The sequence below is a fragment of the Monodelphis domestica genome, chromosome 5, assembly GCF_027887165.1.
Source record: "Monodelphis domestica isolate mMonDom1 chromosome 5, mMonDom1.pri, whole genome shotgun sequence".
Taxonomy (NCBI): Eukaryota; Metazoa; Chordata; class Mammalia; order Didelphimorphia; family Didelphidae; genus Monodelphis; species Monodelphis domestica.
In genome coordinates this window covers 19407019-19426262 of record NC_077231.1, presented here as the reverse complement: position 1 = coordinate 19426262, position 19244 = coordinate 19407019, and the positions used below count along the sequence as shown (strand labels likewise).

At 35.8% G+C, this 19244-nt stretch overlaps 1 protein-coding gene across 4 annotated transcripts in view; it reads right to left on the bottom strand.

The window, feature by feature from the left end:
• The window catches only part of TAFA2 (TAFA chemokine like family member 2), a 594521-nt gene that overhangs the window by 297618 nt on the left and 277659 nt on the right, over positions 1-19244 (bottom strand). The window lies entirely within an intron of this gene.

Below are 19244 nucleotides of genomic sequence, written 5' to 3'. Positions count from 1 at the left end.
TTTCTAGCCTTAACTCTGAGAGTAAAAGTATAATTTCTGAGAATGATGTTTTCCTTTAGTAGATTCCCCTCTGATTAAATCAAAATATAGTTAAAATTGAGGCTTGTCTACTAACCTAGAATTAAATTACATAGCTAAGGGAGTGGAAGAGGGGAACATTTCTTCCCATGTGAAGTTAAATTTATCAAAATATATAGCAATTGTCCACTGTCTGGCCTCACCTTCACAACTCTCTCTGGTATGAGTAGCTGAAGTTCCCATTTCAACATCTAACTTCTCACTCCAATCATATAAATTGAGTTGCTTTGTGGGAAATGGGAAAATTCTTAATTTTATTGATCATGAACCCCCACCAGTTTGTTATACAATTAATTATCCAGTTAATATCAATTCAGGATACCAACACTAATTAGCTTTTATTGAGAAGAACTTATTTACACAGGTGATATAGTAAGAACAGTTGGTACAAAACATCCCACCACCACCACCCAAGTTTAGGACACACTCTCCAAGGACATATAACATTCAAGGGAAAGCAGTATCAACCAGAGGGAATTAATCACAGCTTCTAATTAGGCAGAATTATTTTTTCTTTTTTTGTGGAGTCTTTAAGGGCTCCCACAGTTAGGTTCTCTATAGAATGCTGAATTTGCTTTCTTTGGTATATATGGATTGTCTTCAGCTCCAAATAAAGTCATTTCCATTAGTCAATGGCATATTAGGGATATGTTTACCATCAACAATAAAAAGTCCAAATCTTATGACCTTTCAAAGTTCATAACATCTTCTTTGAAAAGAATGGAAGAAGAGAGATATTAAAATCCACTCCCACTCCAATTTATCCCTTCTGAAGGGACTGATTAGAATTGTTCCACCACTAGACTACCTTGCTATTTTAATACTGAATAATAAACTGGCATGCTGTTCTATATAAGCCTCAAGAATAGTGACTAATTCTTTTCAATCAATCCCAATCTGCTTCCTATGTAATGTGATTCCATTTTATCCTGTGACTCCAAGCATTTTATTTCTCTGATTGATTCTGAATTGGTATATAAGAATTGTTCATATTTAATTTATACATTTATCTAATTATAATACCTCTTGGATAAAATTGTAGAACCAAAGATATCGGGTTGTATAGTATTTTGTTAGTCACATTAACTAGGGTTGTAGTGTGAGACAGATTTCTCTTTACATATACAATTCATTTTCTGCAAAGAAAATTTCTGCACAGACCCACTTCAATGCCTATCACAGTATCTTGTACAAAGTAGATGTTTTATAAGTGATTGTTAAATTGAACTATAATGAATGTAATTGGAATATTTATTTTCTTTCCAGTTTTGCTCAGATATGACCTTTGAGATATTCCCTGATCATTCTGCTAAAAGTGATCTCTTCCTCTTTGAATTTTCTCAGATTATTCTATCAAGATTTTTTTTATTTTTCCAATGATAGTTTGTTTGACTATATGTCAGACACTCCCCAAATTCATCACATTTTAGGATGTTTAAGAGAAGTAACTGCATATTTACCTTTTTATTCCTATGGTAGAGGCAATTGGCTTAGTTCCAAAATATCTTGAATTAACTCCTATCTCTGACACCCAGTAGTTGTGTGACCCTGAGCAAGTCAGATAATATTCTAGAACTTAAATATTAAACCAAATCTGGATGATGGAGAGAGTTCCCTCTCAGAGAATCAAGTCAAAGATAATTATGTATTTGAACATTCCCAGGACTTAACATAATGCCATATAGATAGTAGTCAGTTAAAAATAAAACATTTATTTAGTTCCTACATTGTGCAAAGAACTGAGGATACAAAAAGAGGCAAAAATGGAAAAGGCAAACAAAATAGTGAATAGTGATTGAATTGCATTGATGAGAAATTACTAAGAAAAGCACCCTAAGGAAACCATAACAAAGTTAATTTGGAAGAACAAAAGATCAAGGAAATCCAGGAAAATAATGGGAAAAAAATGCAAAGGAAGGTGGCCTTGCAGTATCAGATCTCAAACTACACTATAAAGTAGTGGTCATCAAAACAATATGGTACTGACTAAGAGACAAAAGGGCAGATCAGTGGAATAGACTTGGGGTAAGTGATCTTACCAAGACATCTATAAAAGCCCAAAGATCCCAGCTTTTGGGGCAAAAATACACTATTTGATTAAAAACTGCCGGGAAAATTGGAAGACAGTGTTGGAGAGATTAGGTTTGGGTCAACACCTCACACCCTACACCAAGATAAACTCAGAATGGGTGAATGACTTGAATATAAAGAAGGAAACTATAAGTAAACTATGTGAACATAGAATAGTATAATGTCAGACCTTTGGGAGAGGAAATATTTTAAAACCAAATAAGACTTAGAAAGAGTTGCAAAATGTAAAATAAATAATTTTAATTACATCAAATTAAAAAGGTTTTGTACAAACAAAATGAATATAACCAAAATTAGAAGGGAAGCAACAAATTGGGAAACAATCTTCATTACAAAAAGCTCTGACAAAGGTCTAATTACTCAAATTTATAAAGAGCTAAACCAATTTTACAAAAAAATTAAGCCATTCTCCAGTTGATAAATGAGCAAGGGACATGAATAGGCAATTTTCAGTCAAAGAAATAAAAACTATTAATAAGTACATGAAAAGGTGTTCTAAATCTCTTATAATCAGAGAGATGCAAATCAGAACAACTCTGAGGCACCACCTCACACCTAGCAGATTGGCTAACATGACAGGAAGGGAAAGTAATGAATGCTGGAGGGGATGTGGCAAAGTAGGGACATTAATTCATTGCTGGTGGAGTTGTGAACTGATCCAACCATTCTGGAGGACAATTTGGAACTATGCCCAAAGGGCGATAAAAGACTGTATGCCCTCTGATCCAGCCATAGCACTGCTGGGTTTGTACCCCAAAGACATAATAAGGAAAAAGACTTGTACAAGAATATTCATAGCTGCACTCTTTGTGGTGGCCAAAAATTGGAAAATGAGGGGATGCCCTTCAATTGGGGAATGGCTGAACAAATTATGGTATATGTTGGTGATGGAATACTATTGTGCTAAAAGGAATAATAAAGTGGAGGAATTCCATGGGAACTGGAACAACCTCCAGGAAGTGATGCAGAGTGAAAGGAGAAGAACCAGGAGAACATTGTACACAGAGACTGATACACTATGGTACAATCGAATGTAATGGACTTCTCCATTAGTGGCAGTGCAGTGTTCCTGAACAACTTGGAGAGATCTATGAGAAAGAACACTATCCACACTCATAGGTAAAACTGTGGGAGTAGCAACACAGAAGAAAAACAAATGTTTGATTACATAGGTTCAAGGGAATATGGTTGGGGATGTAAACTCTAAATGAACATTGGGATGCAAACACCAATATCATGGAAGTAGGTTCTGATCAAGGACACATGTAATACCCAGTGGAATTGTGCATGGGCTAAAGAAAGGGTGGGTTAGGGGAGGGAGGGATAGAATACAATTCTTGTAACCAAGGAATAATGTTCTAAATTGACTAAAAAAAAAAACAAACACCTAAGGGATTATCAAGTCTAATCCTAATATTTTGTAGATGAAAAAAACTAAAAATATTGGGTACAATGCCCTGAGGTTCATGATATTGACCAGTGTGCATATTCTTAGCATTCTACTCTTCATAGTATGTCCAAAATATAGTACAGAAGATAACATATAAATGCATTCCAAATAATGATCATTATGTGTGCTTTGCTGGTTGGTTATGCATACCTGAGGCCATTGGAACTATGAAAAACAAAATGTGATACTAGTACCATATTGAATATTAAATTCTTCAGAGCATAAATATAGTCATATTAATTCTCAGACATTTACCATTATGGAATATACCATTTTGTTATGGGATTCTTGAATTATTATTTGGGGATTTCATATTTCTTTTAAAATCTCCAAATGTTCTCCATTGAGTTGAAGTCAAGTTCATGGGTTCCTAATATCTGCTGGGAGAGTCACAAATCTCCCACTTTTGGGGAAAATACTATTAGCATAATAGACCTAAAGAGCAAAAGCTCATGCAAAAGGGACAGAATCACTTTTCATGTGGTGCAAGTAATGGTTCCTTCCTCTTTAGAGGCTCTCTTAACTTCTTTCCATTTCTTCTTTTTATTTTACTTCATCCTCACTATGCTGTCAACTCATCTTTTTCTCATCCTCCTCATAGTTTGAAAATGTTAGTAAATAAGCAAATGAATCTCAGCTGAGTTGACACTAAAGTTATTTTTTAAAAACCAGCATATTAAATTTGCAGACCAAAAATACGGAATAATTTTCCCCTGATAACTTTATTTTGAAACTACTTAGCATTATTTGTTTCAAAAGGTTTTTCTTGTCAGATTTTTCTTCACTTTGAATCCAGTAGCTATAGTTCTTTTTCCATCATCTCATTCACTTGCTTTTTCACCCGACTCAGTCCACCTACATAGCACCCTATTTCACCTCCCTCTACTTTCTCATAGCAGATATTCCAAGCTAGCATTTATATGTTTCTTTAAGGTTTGTAAATCAATTTACAAATATTATTTAAATTTATCCTCACATAAGCCAAGGGAAATAGGTGTTGTTATCACCATCATTTTACTGATCAGGAAACTGTGGCAAAATACAGTTAAGAGATGTGTCTGAGGACAGATTTGAATTCAGGTCTTTTTGACTCCAAAGCCAATGTTCTTTTCCACTCTGCTTCTTAGCTGGTCACCATAAGGCAGTGTTGGTGAAACTTTTCAGAGCTTTAGTGCCCAGAGGGAAAATTCAAGTCATCTGAGAGCCTCCTGGATTACCAGAGAGAGCTGAGGGAGGAAGCACTTGCTTTGGGCAGCTGGGTGAAGCATGCAAAAAATGTCCTCCAACACTGAGAAGAGGGGGAATGGAGCAGCTCCTCAAGTGCCAGCCCTGCATGCATATCACATTTTTACCAAAAATGCCAAAAGATTAAATAAGTAAATAAAGTTTATGTCTGATCCTTCCTATTTGTAACAGATTCAGAAAATACAATATGTGGGTTGTGCTGAAGATAATGATATCCAAATCATTGATAGCACTTTCAGGTTTAAAAAGAGCTTTCCTCATAACAAACTTATGAGCTAAGTAGTACCAGGATTGTTACCTTCTTTTTCCAGATAAGGAAACTAAAACTCAGAGATATTAAGATGTCTTTATATCCTTAGCATCTAGCAAAGGGCTACATTTATAGTAAGAGTTTAATAAATACTTAAAAAAAACCAAATTAACCATAATCACAGAACTCATAGTGCATTTGCCACAGAAATATCCAACAACATTGAAATCATGATATTATTTGCATGCACAGAATCCTGGGCCATCAAGTAGCAGAAAATTCATATCCTTTTGATAAGATTTCTCCACCCAAATAATCAAATATCCTTAAATTCCTAGTTCATAAACTTAAAGTCAAAGATTTCAAGATAGAAGGGACCTTAGAGGTGATCTAGGTCAACTATCTCATTTTACAGATAACAAATTAGAACCAAGAGAAGTCAAGTGACCAGCCCAAGGTCACAGAGTGTCATTGGGAACAGGAGACTAGAGAATCATAGATAAGTCCTCTGACTCTGAATCCAGTCGTCTTTGTACTAGGCTGTTATACTCTGTCTTCCTTGCACTGCTTGGAAGATTCCCTTGGGCTCCTAGCCTCTTACTTATTTAAGATAATTTATTTTACTAGTTTTTCAACATGTCAGGTATTCTTGTCTCCAATGACATTTGTGAATACAGAACATTCATTTTATTTAGCATTGTTAGACTTAACAACATGTGAGTATCATTCTTTACAACTGTGCAGTCTTAAGCAAGTTATTTATTCTCTCCAAGGCTCATTTTCTTCCACTATAAAATGAAGGGGTTGAACTAGTTGATCTCTAAGGTCCCTGGAAGCTCCGATATTCAATACCTGGATGACTGACTCCATTGTTGGTGTCAGAGTGAGATTCTCAGTTATAGAGATAAGGTGAAAGAAAGCCCTGAAAAAGAGGCAGAGGAGAAACAGAGCTGCTGGCTCTTGGAATAAGAAAATCTTACACTTCAACATTCAAGCCATCATCTACCTCAAAGGTATTCACTGGCCAAGAAAATAACTTCCAAAAGCAATGGGCCTTAGGGAAGTATTTAAAGGAAGATAGTTATATCACTAGTCCCCTCCAGATGTTCTAAAAACTCATCTTATGTCATTGTATTCAGTCCTTGAAAGGTAGAAAGGACAAAAATACAAGTTTTTAACAAATAGTGGCATTGTCACTCCATTCTCTGAATGGAGTCCAATTTCAAAAGGGGACAAAAATAGCATTTTCACATTAGCTTTTGGTGGAGGCAGCTGGGTGACTCCATGGATAAAACAATTGGAGCTGGAGTTAAAAAGACCCGAGTTCAAATCCAGCCTCAGAAACCTATAAGCTGTGTGGCTCTGGGCAAGACATTTAACCTCTTATTTGACTTAATTAATTGAAGAAGGAACTAGCAAAGAATCCTAGTAACTTTGTCAAGAAAACTCCATGGATAGTATTGGCATGATATGGTCCACAGGGTCGTGAAGAGTTGGACACAACTTAACAACAACATGAGTTTTTGTATGAAGCTTTTTGGAAGACAACTGTTAATTAAGGGCCATAGAAAATACTGCTTTAATGTCTCTAATATAAATACATTGTGCTTATATCAAGATACAAATACTTTTATAAAAGATATTTTTGTAATTGTATAGATATTTTACATGTGGGGAAAGGGAAAGCATGAAAGAGAAAGAGGTGGAATGAGGTAAGAGAAAAGTAAAAAGTAGGAGAGAGGTAAAAAGGAAGCGAGAAAAGGAGACAGATGAACAGACAGAAAGAAAAGAATATGCACCAGTGGGTTTCTGATGGGTGAGTTAAAAATAAGAAAAGGAGAGAGGTAGAGAGGGGCAAAGGGAAGGGAAAATATATGGACAAAGTGTGTGTGTGATTGTGTCTGTCTACATTTTTGTGAAAATCTCTCTCTGTCACTCTATCTGTCTCACTATTGCTCAGACACTTTCAATCATGTTTGACTATTCATGATCCCATTTAGGATTTTCTTGGTGAAAATATTGGATTGGTTACCATTTCCTTCTGCTCATTTCACAAATAAAGAACGGAGGCAAACAGGATTAATTAACTTTCTCTGGGACACACAGCTACTAAGTATCTGAGGCCAGAATGAACTCAGGAAGAGGAGTTTTCCTGATTCTTGGGCCAGCTCTCACTGTGCCCCACTCAAACCATTCGAGACCAGATGAAAATTGTACCTGCTAAAGATGCAGTATGATTTTACAAAAATGGTCACGATAAATATACCCAATTTGCTCATAATATTTCTATATGTAAAGTAAATGATTAAAATCGGTCAATTCAATAAGAACTTAGTTATTAAAAACATGAATTCTCTTTTGTAGAGTCAAATAAAATAAAGAATAGGCAAAGATGTACTACTCTACAAAGGGGTGTTTTGAGTATCTCTAGAGAGAAAGCAGATGATTCTTTGATTTACGTAACAAAATAAAATATGCCTAAGGCTCAAAATAGATCAAATAAGTCAAAGGACATATTTTACCTGAAAAAAAAAGGCCGCATATACTATTCTAGGCTAAAAATTGTTGACTTAGAAGTAGGTTTCCAGTAGAGCCAGTAGAAATTCAATGGTGGAGTTATGGAAGAATAAGAACAGGGATAAAAAGGCATGAATTTATAACCACAACTGATAAGATCCTGAATCCACTGAAGTATCCAAAAGGAACCCAGAATATTGTGTTACTTGCCCAAAGTTAGATAGAGGGCTAGTGCCAATCTGCACCTACAATTCCCAGTCCAAGATTCATTTGTGATATGTTGAAGCACTAAATCAGGGAATTATATTCTCATGGGGTGATAAGGGATGCCTGAGGATCCTTAGGAAAGGCAATCAAAAGAAAATCATTACAACACAGATTCTATCCCAAGCATAACTGAGTTGCTCTATTCTGAAAAAAGTTTTTCGAAGCATACTGAGAATGAAGCAGAGTACAACCCTTCCTTTACAGAGCTGTCACGTTCTTTCTGAGTATATCTTTACCATGTATAATGGAAGATAATTTCAGTAGCTTGTCATAGCTTTGGTAAAGGAGAAAAAACATAGCAGGGTTGTAAGTTGAGCTTCAAAATTAATATTCCTAATGCATGACTTTGTTCATGTTACTTCCCTTCTCAAGAAACTTCAGAGGCTCCCTAATGCCTCTAAAAGAAAATGAATGCTCCTCTTTGGGGCATTTAAACCCCTTCAAAATCTTCTTCCAAACTTACTATCCAGACTGATTTCCTGTTATTCCCTACTCATGCTCTAAATTCAAGTCAAACTGACCTACTTGGAAATTCCCTATGCCACTTCTATGTGCTTTTCAGTGGGCTCTTCATGAGGGCTGTGCTGGAGCCCGCCCAAGTTGGCTCAAGATAGATGGTTGCTTCTTTTTTAGTCTGAATATTTACACCTCAGAAATTGGCAAGCACCACAGAGTTTGCTTTTTAAAATTTTCTCAACTCAAAAAAGTGAAGTTGAAAATGTTAATGATGCAGATCAAAGTTAAAGGTGTGCCTTATATACACTTTGTCTTTTTTGATAGTTGATTGCTAAATATTTGCCAATATACTCCTTGTTGTGCTTCACTCATTATTCTTCACTTCTGCCTTTGAATTTCAACTCAAAAGATACATACATCTTCTATGAAATATTTCCTCATCCCCCTAGTTGTTAGTATTACCCACAAAAATTCATTTTGGATAAATTTGATTTCATCTATGTATATGTTGCTTCACATGAGTAGAATGTAAACTCCATGAAGGCAAGAGTTATTTCATTCCCCAATACTTTCACGTTATAATTTAGTAAATGATTATTGAAAACGATTTGAGTCCTTACCCATACCAATGGAATTACAAATGAATCTTTAAAAAAACAGTAGCTTCTGCCACTCCCATACCCAGTGACAGTTGGAAATTATGCTGGCCATTTGTAGGTAGACCATTCTATCTCACTTTCACACTCAGGAAAAAAAATGTTATTTCATTCATGGAACTCGGTTCACAAAGAGAGGATGGGAATAAAAGGTGTATCCTCCCTTGAGTTCGTGAGTTGTCTTGCAGAGAATGGATATGCTTTGCCCACTCTTGAAATATATGTACTTCAGGAATGGTGTCTGTCGGGCTTTAAACAACTCAAAATAACTTAGAAGAAAAGCTTAGAACAAAATTCTAGAAAAACTATTGCCTTCTAAAGCTAATTTAATGAGGAGAGAGGGGAGAGAGAATAGAGAGGGAAGGAGAGAAAGATAAGAGAATGAGGGAAAGGAAATAGAGAGAGAGAAGGAGAGGGAAAGGGAGGGAGGGAGACAAAGAAAGAAACATGGAGAAAAGGGACACAATTACTCAGGTAACAATGTGTAAGAGACAGGGTAACAGACCATAAATATCAATGATCCTTTAAAGATTTCAAGAAAGAGAACTCCCCTTTCCTTACCCAAATTCCACCTTCTTAGCCTCTATTAGTAGCTTGCTAGAGCATTAACTGGGTATTGACCAAATGACTATTTGCTAGAGAACAGGAAGATGCTCCAAGCAAAGGATTCCCTTTTCCCACTCCAATTATACTTTTAACTTCATCTAAATGCAAGCCAAAGGATGTGACTTATTACCTTAAAAACATTCTCATCTGCTTGCAAACATTTGTATCTGGCAAAGGCATCAATAGTTAGATTAGACTATCCATAAAAATTAGGAAAAAGAAAATTTACAAAGGAGTTCTTTTACATCCTTTTGCCTTTTGGTTAACATTTCATGGATAACTTGTTCTTATAAATTCACTGGATCTAACTGACTAAAATCAAACAAGTGGAATTTTCATAATAATTCTTTGGCTCTAAAACTGACAATGATTCTTCTTTATTGTTTACTGAATCAAGTGTCAGAGTCCTCACCAATACCACATTACTTATCCCCTTACAAACCCACTCGGATCTCTCCGTGGAAGACTTATGTGCCCCAAGAGGTCAGTGAAAATCACACCCATCAAGTCCCCAAGCAGAGAGGACTTTCGATCTGTACTGATGACTTAGTACTGTCCTACCCAAATGTGAGGTGATTGGTAAACCAAGAAAGGCAAAAGTCCTGTCCTATTAGAGAGCCAGCTTCTTGCCCCTTAAGTTTCTAGGACCCTTTTAAGGAAAAGATTGCCTTGTTGTGAGGTAAGAAGACTATATAGAAAGCCTGAAATCATCTTTTGGAAGATGGAGCTTCATACAAAAACCACTTTTGCCACAACTCACCCTACTGGGCGAGATTCTGGTTATTGTTTCCTAAACCTACTCGATTCCCTTTGGGTTCTTCTGATCTCAAAAAAATAATGAATCATAGACTTAAAGCACATTGCAAGTGGTTGAGCCTAACTTTATTATTGGCACATTGGCAATGAGATGATACAGTGAATAGAGCACTGAGCCAGGAGTCAGGAAGATCTAAGTTCAAATCTGGCCTTAGACATTTACATCCTATGTGATCCCAGACTAATTATTTAACATCTCCTCAACTCAGTTTCTTCCTCTGTAAAATGGGAATAAAAATAGCATCCCAGGGTTGTTGTGAGGATCAAATGAGAATAATTGGAAAGCACTTAGTGTAGTGCCTAGCACATACTAAGTGCTAATGTTAGCTCTTATTTTTTAGTATCCATAAATAAAGATATTAAAGTGTAGAGATGTTAACTGACTTCCCCAGGTCACAGAGCTAATATGTGTTTAAGGAAGTATTTGAATTCAGATCTTCCTGCCATAGCTCTCCTCCCATTGTTCCTTTCTCAAACTCTAAAACAGACTCATTTCCTGATGCCTTAGTTTCTTCTTCTGTACAATTAGAGTCTTCCACAGAGATTTATCATAAGACACAAATAATGAAGAGAAGACTGAAGGAAGCTGAGAACACAGCATGCAATTGATACTGTAGTTTGAATTGCTTTTTATGCTTCCTAAATAGAGTAACAGCCTATTTATTCAGAGGTCAGAGTTACCTCCACAACCAATCTCCTGATCACAGTGCCAGTAGGGAACTATATAGCAGGATCTCTGAGTCACCAAAATATCATGGTGACAAAATCTCTGAATGCAAATCACATTCTCTGCACTCCTTAGGCATGCCCTCCCTACCAGTCCAATTGATTTTTAAGACCCTGTCTTCCTATCTGTCCCAAGCTAGAAGCACAACATTCATTTGTGGATCTGGTTCCACTTTTGACCAGCATGGGGGCTTTGATCTATTCCATTTGTGGCCTATGATGACCTTCCCCTTTTGCAGGCAAACTAGTAGAGTACACTAGGTGGTACTGTGGATAAAGTAGGAGGCTCAGAGTAAAAAAAATCTGAATTTAAATCTGGCCTAAGACACTGTGTGACCCTAGGTAGGTCATTTAACCCCTCTTTTCCTCAGTTTCTCATCTATAAAAATGGGGGTGCATTTAGAAAAGGAAATGGTAAAGCATTCCAGTATCTTTGTAGAGAAAATCTCATGGGATCATGCAGAATAAGGCATAAATAAAAAAGACAGGCAATCTGGAAGTCCTCTCCTCCTGGAACCTCACCATATTGGTGCAAGAATTTAGTTGAAATGCATGATGTGCTTTAGCCCTATTCAAACACTAGCTCAGAATTCTGGAACTCAAGTGATCCACCAGCCATGGTCTTCCCAGAAGGAGGGACCACAAATTTAGACACCACGTCTAAACCAACTAAATCTTCTCTAACATGCATCTCTTTGTAAAAAGAGTGGAGTTACCCAGTCTCCCAGCACACTGCTTTTATTAGAAACAGAAAACTAGAAGGGAGGTGACAATGGGAGAAGAACTGCAAAGAGCAGATACAATAACATTAGAAAGGACAGTTAATGGCACAGTGTATATGGGGAAGCCTATAGAAAGCCTAAAAAGCATGGAATCATGTTATAGTGTAGACCAATCCCAGGTATTCCTAATGATAGCCCTGCGTCATTAAGGACAGATGAGATATGCTTTAAGATTATCTCCTCTGTTTAAAGAGGAAGGGATGTGTGTGATACATTTAAGAAAAATTTTCATCAAAGAAAGAGAAAAGAGCCACTTTTTAAAAATTTGGCACCCAAAGGAGTAAAGCATCAATTATCTGGAAGATACACAAATATGAAATGCCTCATTCCCTGAAGATACCAGACAAATGAGGTGTAACTATATAGTATAATATAACCTGACTGTTTTTTTCCACATGTTTAACACCAAAAGAGCTCTTCTGTATCAAGTCCAAGAAGAATAAGCAGAAGATGAAAAAGTCTGAAACCCACATTATTCTTTAATTATGGTAAGATCTATCCTCTGCTTTGAAAATAGAATGCTACTCCCCTACTAGATGGGGTGTATGCCTTCTTCTCTGGAATTCTCTTCAACTCAATGTAAAATTGGGAAATCCTGAAAGTTCTCTTAAAATAATTCATAGGACAGGGACAATAAAGTGGCTCAGTAGATAGAGAGCTAGACCTAGAGAGAGGAGGTCCTGGGTTCAAATATGGTCTCAGACACTTTCTAGCTGTGTGACCCTGAGCAAGTCACTTTACTCCAACTGCCAAGCCTTCCCCACTCTTCTTCCATATAAGCAAAACAAAGTGTTGATTCTAACATATAACTTGAGGGTTTTTAAGAATTATTTATTATCAGGTAAAACACACTTTCATATTAATTGTTGTTATAAGAGCACACTTATACAAAACCAAAATCTCAAAATAAAATCATAAATACACTGATGTGAAAGATAGTATGCTCTGATCCATTCATCCAACTCCAATGGTTCCTTCTGTGAAGGTGGGTAGCATTCCCCACCATGAATCTTTCAGTATTGTCCCAGATCATTGCACTGCTTAGAGTAGCCAAGTTTTCACAGTTGATCATTGGACAATATTACTGTTCACATCCTCCCGCTTGTGCTTATTTCACTCTGCACAAGCACATACAGAGCTTTCCAGCTATTTCTGAAATCATCTTGCTTATCATTCCTTATAGCACAATAGTATTTCATTACCAACATGTACCACAATTTGTTCAACCATTCCCCAATTGAATGATATCCCCTCAAATTCCAATTCTTTGCCACCAAAAAAAAGAGCTGCTATAAATATTTTTGCATAAGGAGGCCCTTTCCCCTTTTTCATTATGTCTTTGGAATAAAGAAAGATTTCCCTTAAACATTTATAGGACAGTGAAGCAAGCTTTCTATTCCTGGAATGAGAAGATCAGACTTGAAAACTATTGTGTCCCTAAGGATGATCAGTCCAGAAGGAAATATCTATGAAGATGGAATTTTAGAGATGGGCATGAACTTCAAGATCCTACAGTCTAATCCACATTGGGGAAACTGAGTCACAGAGAGTTGAAATAAACTGCCCAAAATAACATAACTAGTTAATGGAACTAGAATCTAGATCTTCTTACTCTCAGCAATGTTCTCTTTGCATCTAAACTTCTATAATTTTCCTACAGTGTTATGCCTACATAGAACAAATATAAATACTAAACACATTACCCATAAATTTATAAAACCATTTGTTTTTCTCCATTGGAAATTGTGTTATATTTAATAAGTGTTCTTTGACAAAAGGAAAACACAAACTGAACTTGTTACTAGTGTTTCCTAGCAGGAGAAACATAAAGTCATCTGGTGCAAAAAAGGAGCAATAAAAATGGGGTAATGCCAGGTCACTCAAGCCTGTCTGAAATATTTCTCAGTTTGTATGTAATAATAATGCATATATTCTGATATGGAGCAGGAAAGTGAATACCTCATTCAGATCTTGGCCAGCTTATGACCCTCCTGGCTATTAAAAAGATGAAGATGATCTAAGAATAATGCAAAAAAAAATCTCTAAGATAAATCATCGCTACTCAGACCATGGCAGCAAAGAAACCAGAGATAACTGAATCTATGGAACAAAAGCATCATTTAATCAATTGATGGTGGCCCAAAACTCAGGCAAAACTATATTCAATAAAATTGAAGAAATGACCCCTTGAATCAATTGTATCAAACTCAAATAGAATGGGAACCAGTAAACCATCAAGACATCTGCCAGTCACCATATTGAATTAGAAAACCACATATTGGTGTTATCTATGTTCTACTACATTTTATGTATTTTGTTAAAATACATTTAATTACATTTTTATCTGATCAGCAAGCACTCAAAAATATTTGAGGTGACTATGCAATCATATGGGCTGTTTGACAACTCTACTTTAAATTGTCATCATGTATTTTAACTCTACCAAAGGAAAAGTTACCATTTCCCTCCAATATTAGAATTCTAGATATGTATTCATTCATTCGACACATTTTTATTAAATGTGTTGATGAGTGCTGATAAGTGAGACATCATCCAAAGTGTGAATGGAGATATAAAGAAAAACAAGGTCATGATCCTCAAGAAATTTTAACTATATTTAATACAAATTAAAGCACAAAAAAGATTTGCTAAGATTTTTAGAGAGTAAAAATTTTGGAACTAAAAGCCCCAGAAAAAAAAAAATTACTGAAACATCCAAATGATGTCTCTAAAATACATTTGACTTGAAAATTATGCTGTTTTTGTTGTTGGTCCTTTGTATTTGAAGAGCACTAATGATATGGTAACTCAGTAGATTTAAATGAGGCAGAGTTGCACAAAGTACTCGGCCTCATTTTCTCTTCCAATCAATGAAATCGAGGGACAAAACAAAAGTCAGGACAACTGTCAATGGTCCAGGGTACAGTGCAATGACCTTGGCATCTTCCATGTCTGAACAAGCCTTAAGCACTACACAGTGCCTGCTTTAGTTGCCTTCATGGTTGTTGGAACAAATTGTTCTTATCCTTCTATTCTACTAAGGAAAGTCTTTACATATTTGGGATAGACATTTCCCTAACTCACCAATGGGTCTGAGGGCTGTCAGTAACACTCAACCTGGTTTAACCCATCTGCTGAGACAGACTTACCAGCGTATGGCCTCTGAGCTTGCTATAATTTCTTGGAAGCATATGTGAGAGTTGAGTGAAAGGTAGACATCAAAAGTGAATGACCAACCCTGAAAAGGGCTTGGAGGCCCTCACAACAAAGGTGCTAGTCCTCCCTGAACATCCCATATTCCTAAAATGTACAATTTGAACTTAAAGTTTTCTGAAGGATAGACATATTTCCATATCTTTAGATGCATATGCTGCACACATAAAATTTATCACTATTGAAATATAGTACCTAAAATTCCCATTAGGAGCATAACAAGAGAAATTCTAGTAGCACTAAAAATTAGGGAAGAATTCAGACATTTATATCACCTTAATGAATAACTTTCTTTTTGTTATTGTTGTTGTTTCCCTTTATAAAAACCCTTACTTTCCATCTTAGAATCAATACTATGTATTGTTTCCAAGGCAGAAGAGTGGTAAGGGCTAGACCATGGGGCTCAAATGATTTGTCCAGGGTCATAGAGCAAGGAAATATGTGAGGCCAGATTGGAACCCAGGAACTCCAGTCTCCAGTCTCACTGCCTCTAATAATGAATAACTTTCAATAGATTTGGAACAATTTAAAAAATAGATTGCTTTTTGCTTATGCATTACATAGTCAATAGGCAATGAATAACAAAACTATAGATAATTCCAGGGAAAAGAGATAATCCCATTTAAAGTCAAGGGTATATCATGAACACTCAGAAAATATGTGTTATTTGATTCACTGGTGTAAACAGAGAGAAACAAGTATCCAAGAGATTTTCCCGCATCTATACCTAGACTGAATCTGTTATGATGACAAAGTAATTAGTGGAAAGTAAAATGTAGTCAGACACCCAGGTGTTTCCAGAGAGTCTTGTAGATAAAACTATCCAAAGAACTACATTTCACTCTTCAACACGATACTTTAGTATTATATAGACACAAGATGTAAGGGAGTCCTGCCTTAGGCTGTCATCCCTCAAATCTTAGCTTCCTAAGAAACCAGCTTGCTCTCTGACTAAACCAAAGACCCTTTGTCCTTGCCCCAGGCTCCCTGTTCACTGTTCTATGCAACAAATAGTTGATCTATCTCAATAAAACTGAGCCAACTTAATTCTGCATTCTGTCCTGTTAGGATCATGGCACTGAACTCCCAAAAGGCACACATTGCCAATGTTTCTGGGTGTGCTGACGCTGATAAATTCTTACTCCCCCAACTACCCATTCCATATCAAATGTATGCTTTGGATGTGGGGTGGGGCTGTTAGAATTTATTAAAAGGAAAATCAGTGTATACGGAAATTCAAACGGATATCTAAAAGAATTCTACAAGAAATCTAGCCAGCTGGCTGTCAAGTTTCCTAAACCATTCTAATTAATTAACATTTCCTGGGTGGATCATCACATTATGATTCCCTGTGCACCCTAGAGCAACCTGCTCCTATTTAACCCAGAAAGAAAAGTATGCCGTCATTTGTACAACACTCCTCCCAATTTGGGACTGGTCTATCAGATTCAATGGACAAAGTTCATTTGTCTTGGCTAGAATTCCTTCTAAAAATATAAAAGATTCTTGGAAAATGATAGATTTTGGAATCTCTATTTTCACATTGCCATTGAACTTCTATCTCTGAAATCCCAATATCCATCTTCCAGATATCATTATATAGATTCTGATACAAAAATAGATAATATATAAGCCTAAAGGTATATGCACTGTCAAATTAAAAGAATAAAACACCAGAAAGTTGTATTCATAATGACCCATAATGGCCAAAGAAAAATGATGAAATATTTTCTTCCCTTCATTTGTCAAAATAGTAAGGGATGTTGAGTGTAGAACATTACAGATGTTGTCAGACAACATTAATTTGTCAGTTGGTTTTACATAACTTTTTTTTTCCTACCAAGAGAAAGCTCATGGGGGATGGGAGTTGGAAGGGAAATGATCTGACAATGACCATGACATAAAAAGAAAAGGTATCAATAAACTTTATGAAAAAAATAAACCAAATCAAAGTCAATATTGTAAAAACTCTATTGAGGAGTGTACTTTTTCATTTTTTAAACAATCACATTTTTCTTCACCTAAGTATCTTAGTTCTATAAAATGAGAATGCCCCCAGAAGGATACAGATGGAGAAAACTGTTGGATACAAATACACACATGCAACTCAACAACTAGTTCCACTTTATATGCTAAAAGGACAAAAGATGGAAGTGGCATTTCTATTCAAGTGAGGATTTTCTCCCCTGGAGCAGCCAAATCTTTACCTGTTCTCTAAAAATACAAAGGTTCAGGTTACTGAATTAATTTCATTTACAAAAGTCTTAGATTCCATTCTAGATACTTATCATTTTAAATAAAGACTCCACACACACAATAAGACTTGAATACAAGTAGAAAGATGTATATATTATCTTCAGTATTCGTTTTCTCCAGTTTTGTCAAGAGATCTACTGGAAATGTTTCCCAATGCCATCATGGCCCTCTTAAAAAACCTGTTCAAATCTCCTTTGACAGGACAAGTCTTAGGACCATTTTCTCCAACTCTCTCAGACATTTGCCCAGCTGTAATCAAGCATGTTTGTATGGTGCATTTACTTTTCAAAACACTTGACTGTGATTATCCCCATAACAACTAAGTAGGCACAGCAGGGACCTTAGGGATCACCTAATCCAACCATTTTTCAGATTAAGAAATTGAAATACAGGTTAGGAAAAGGATTTTCTGAAGGTCATATATCGGAAAATGAAGGATAATGAGGAGAAAGAAAAGGAGGAGGTAATAAAGGAGAATGAAAAGGAGAAGAAGGAGAGGACAAAGAGGAGGCTATAGAGGATGAAGAGAAGAAGAATATATTGACCTGTAATGTTTTATTATCATATATCATGTGATAGTCCTCCAAGCTTCTGCATTAAAAATGCTTTGAGAAAAGAAGCCAAATCATAATAAACCCAATATCATTATATCTTCCCTCTTCATCTCTTGACATCACTTAGGAAAGAACTTTAATAAATTAAGACTTCTTTAATAAAACTGTATTTCAATTTAACAAGTATTAATTAATACTTATAATTGGTAGCATTTATCTGTAATACCAGTAGCTAGGAGGTACTCTAGGCTCAACCTTTGAAAGTTTGAGCTCAGATGTAATCTTAGATTTAGCTATATAATAATTCTAAGCACCTTCCTCATCTGTAAAATGAGAATAATAATAGCATCTACTTTCCAGAGTTTTTGTAAGGGTCAAATGAAATAACACCTGTAAAGTATTCTGCAAACCCTCATTACTTACTATGTACAAAACATATAAGAATGACAAAGGACAGTTTGATAGGAGAAAATAGACTAAAAGTTAAGAAACCAGAGCTTTAATTTCCATCTTTTCGGCTATTTTCACTAGTTAGCTGTGTAATTTGGGGCAAGTTGTCACATATACCTCAATCTTAATTTTCTCTTTTGTAAAATAAGAGATCTAAATGCAATATTCTCTTCTAGTTCCCTCTAACTCTAAAATTCTACAGTTCTAGCAGTAATCTGGTATTATATGGAAAGTTAAAAAAAAAGACTTCAGATTAGGTCCTGAAGCCCTATCTTCTCTCCAAATCCTCCAACTCTACTCCCTTCTGACTTTCTTTGTCTCCTCTAACTCCTCCGACTTGGGTAGAGAACAAGAGCAATCCCTTAACTTTCTTCTCCCAGGTCCTAAACAGTGCTAATATAGGAAATCCACAAAAAGTATACTGAAACTGTTAAGAAGTAGACATAACTTGAGTAGTAACTAAAATAATTCTCTAATTTGTTTTCTTTCCATATATTTTTCCTATCTCAGAAGGAGAATCACTACTGTCTGAGGAAGTGAGAAGAGACCTCACACACCTGCTATTTCTCTGTACAAATTTACTACTTCATAATTTATAGCATGTATCCATGAATTATGCAAATCTGAAGTGGTTTTAACAACTGAATCAAAAGAGAGAACCCATAAAGTAAGTATTGAACAATTATCCATATCAGGTGACTCATCAAAAATTGTTCCACAAAATTCCGCCCTCAAGGCCATTTGACCATCTTGTGGCTGGAGGTATTCAGGATAGAGTTGTATTATTACCTTTGGTATTACTTTCAATTAAGATTGCTCTTTTTATCTTTT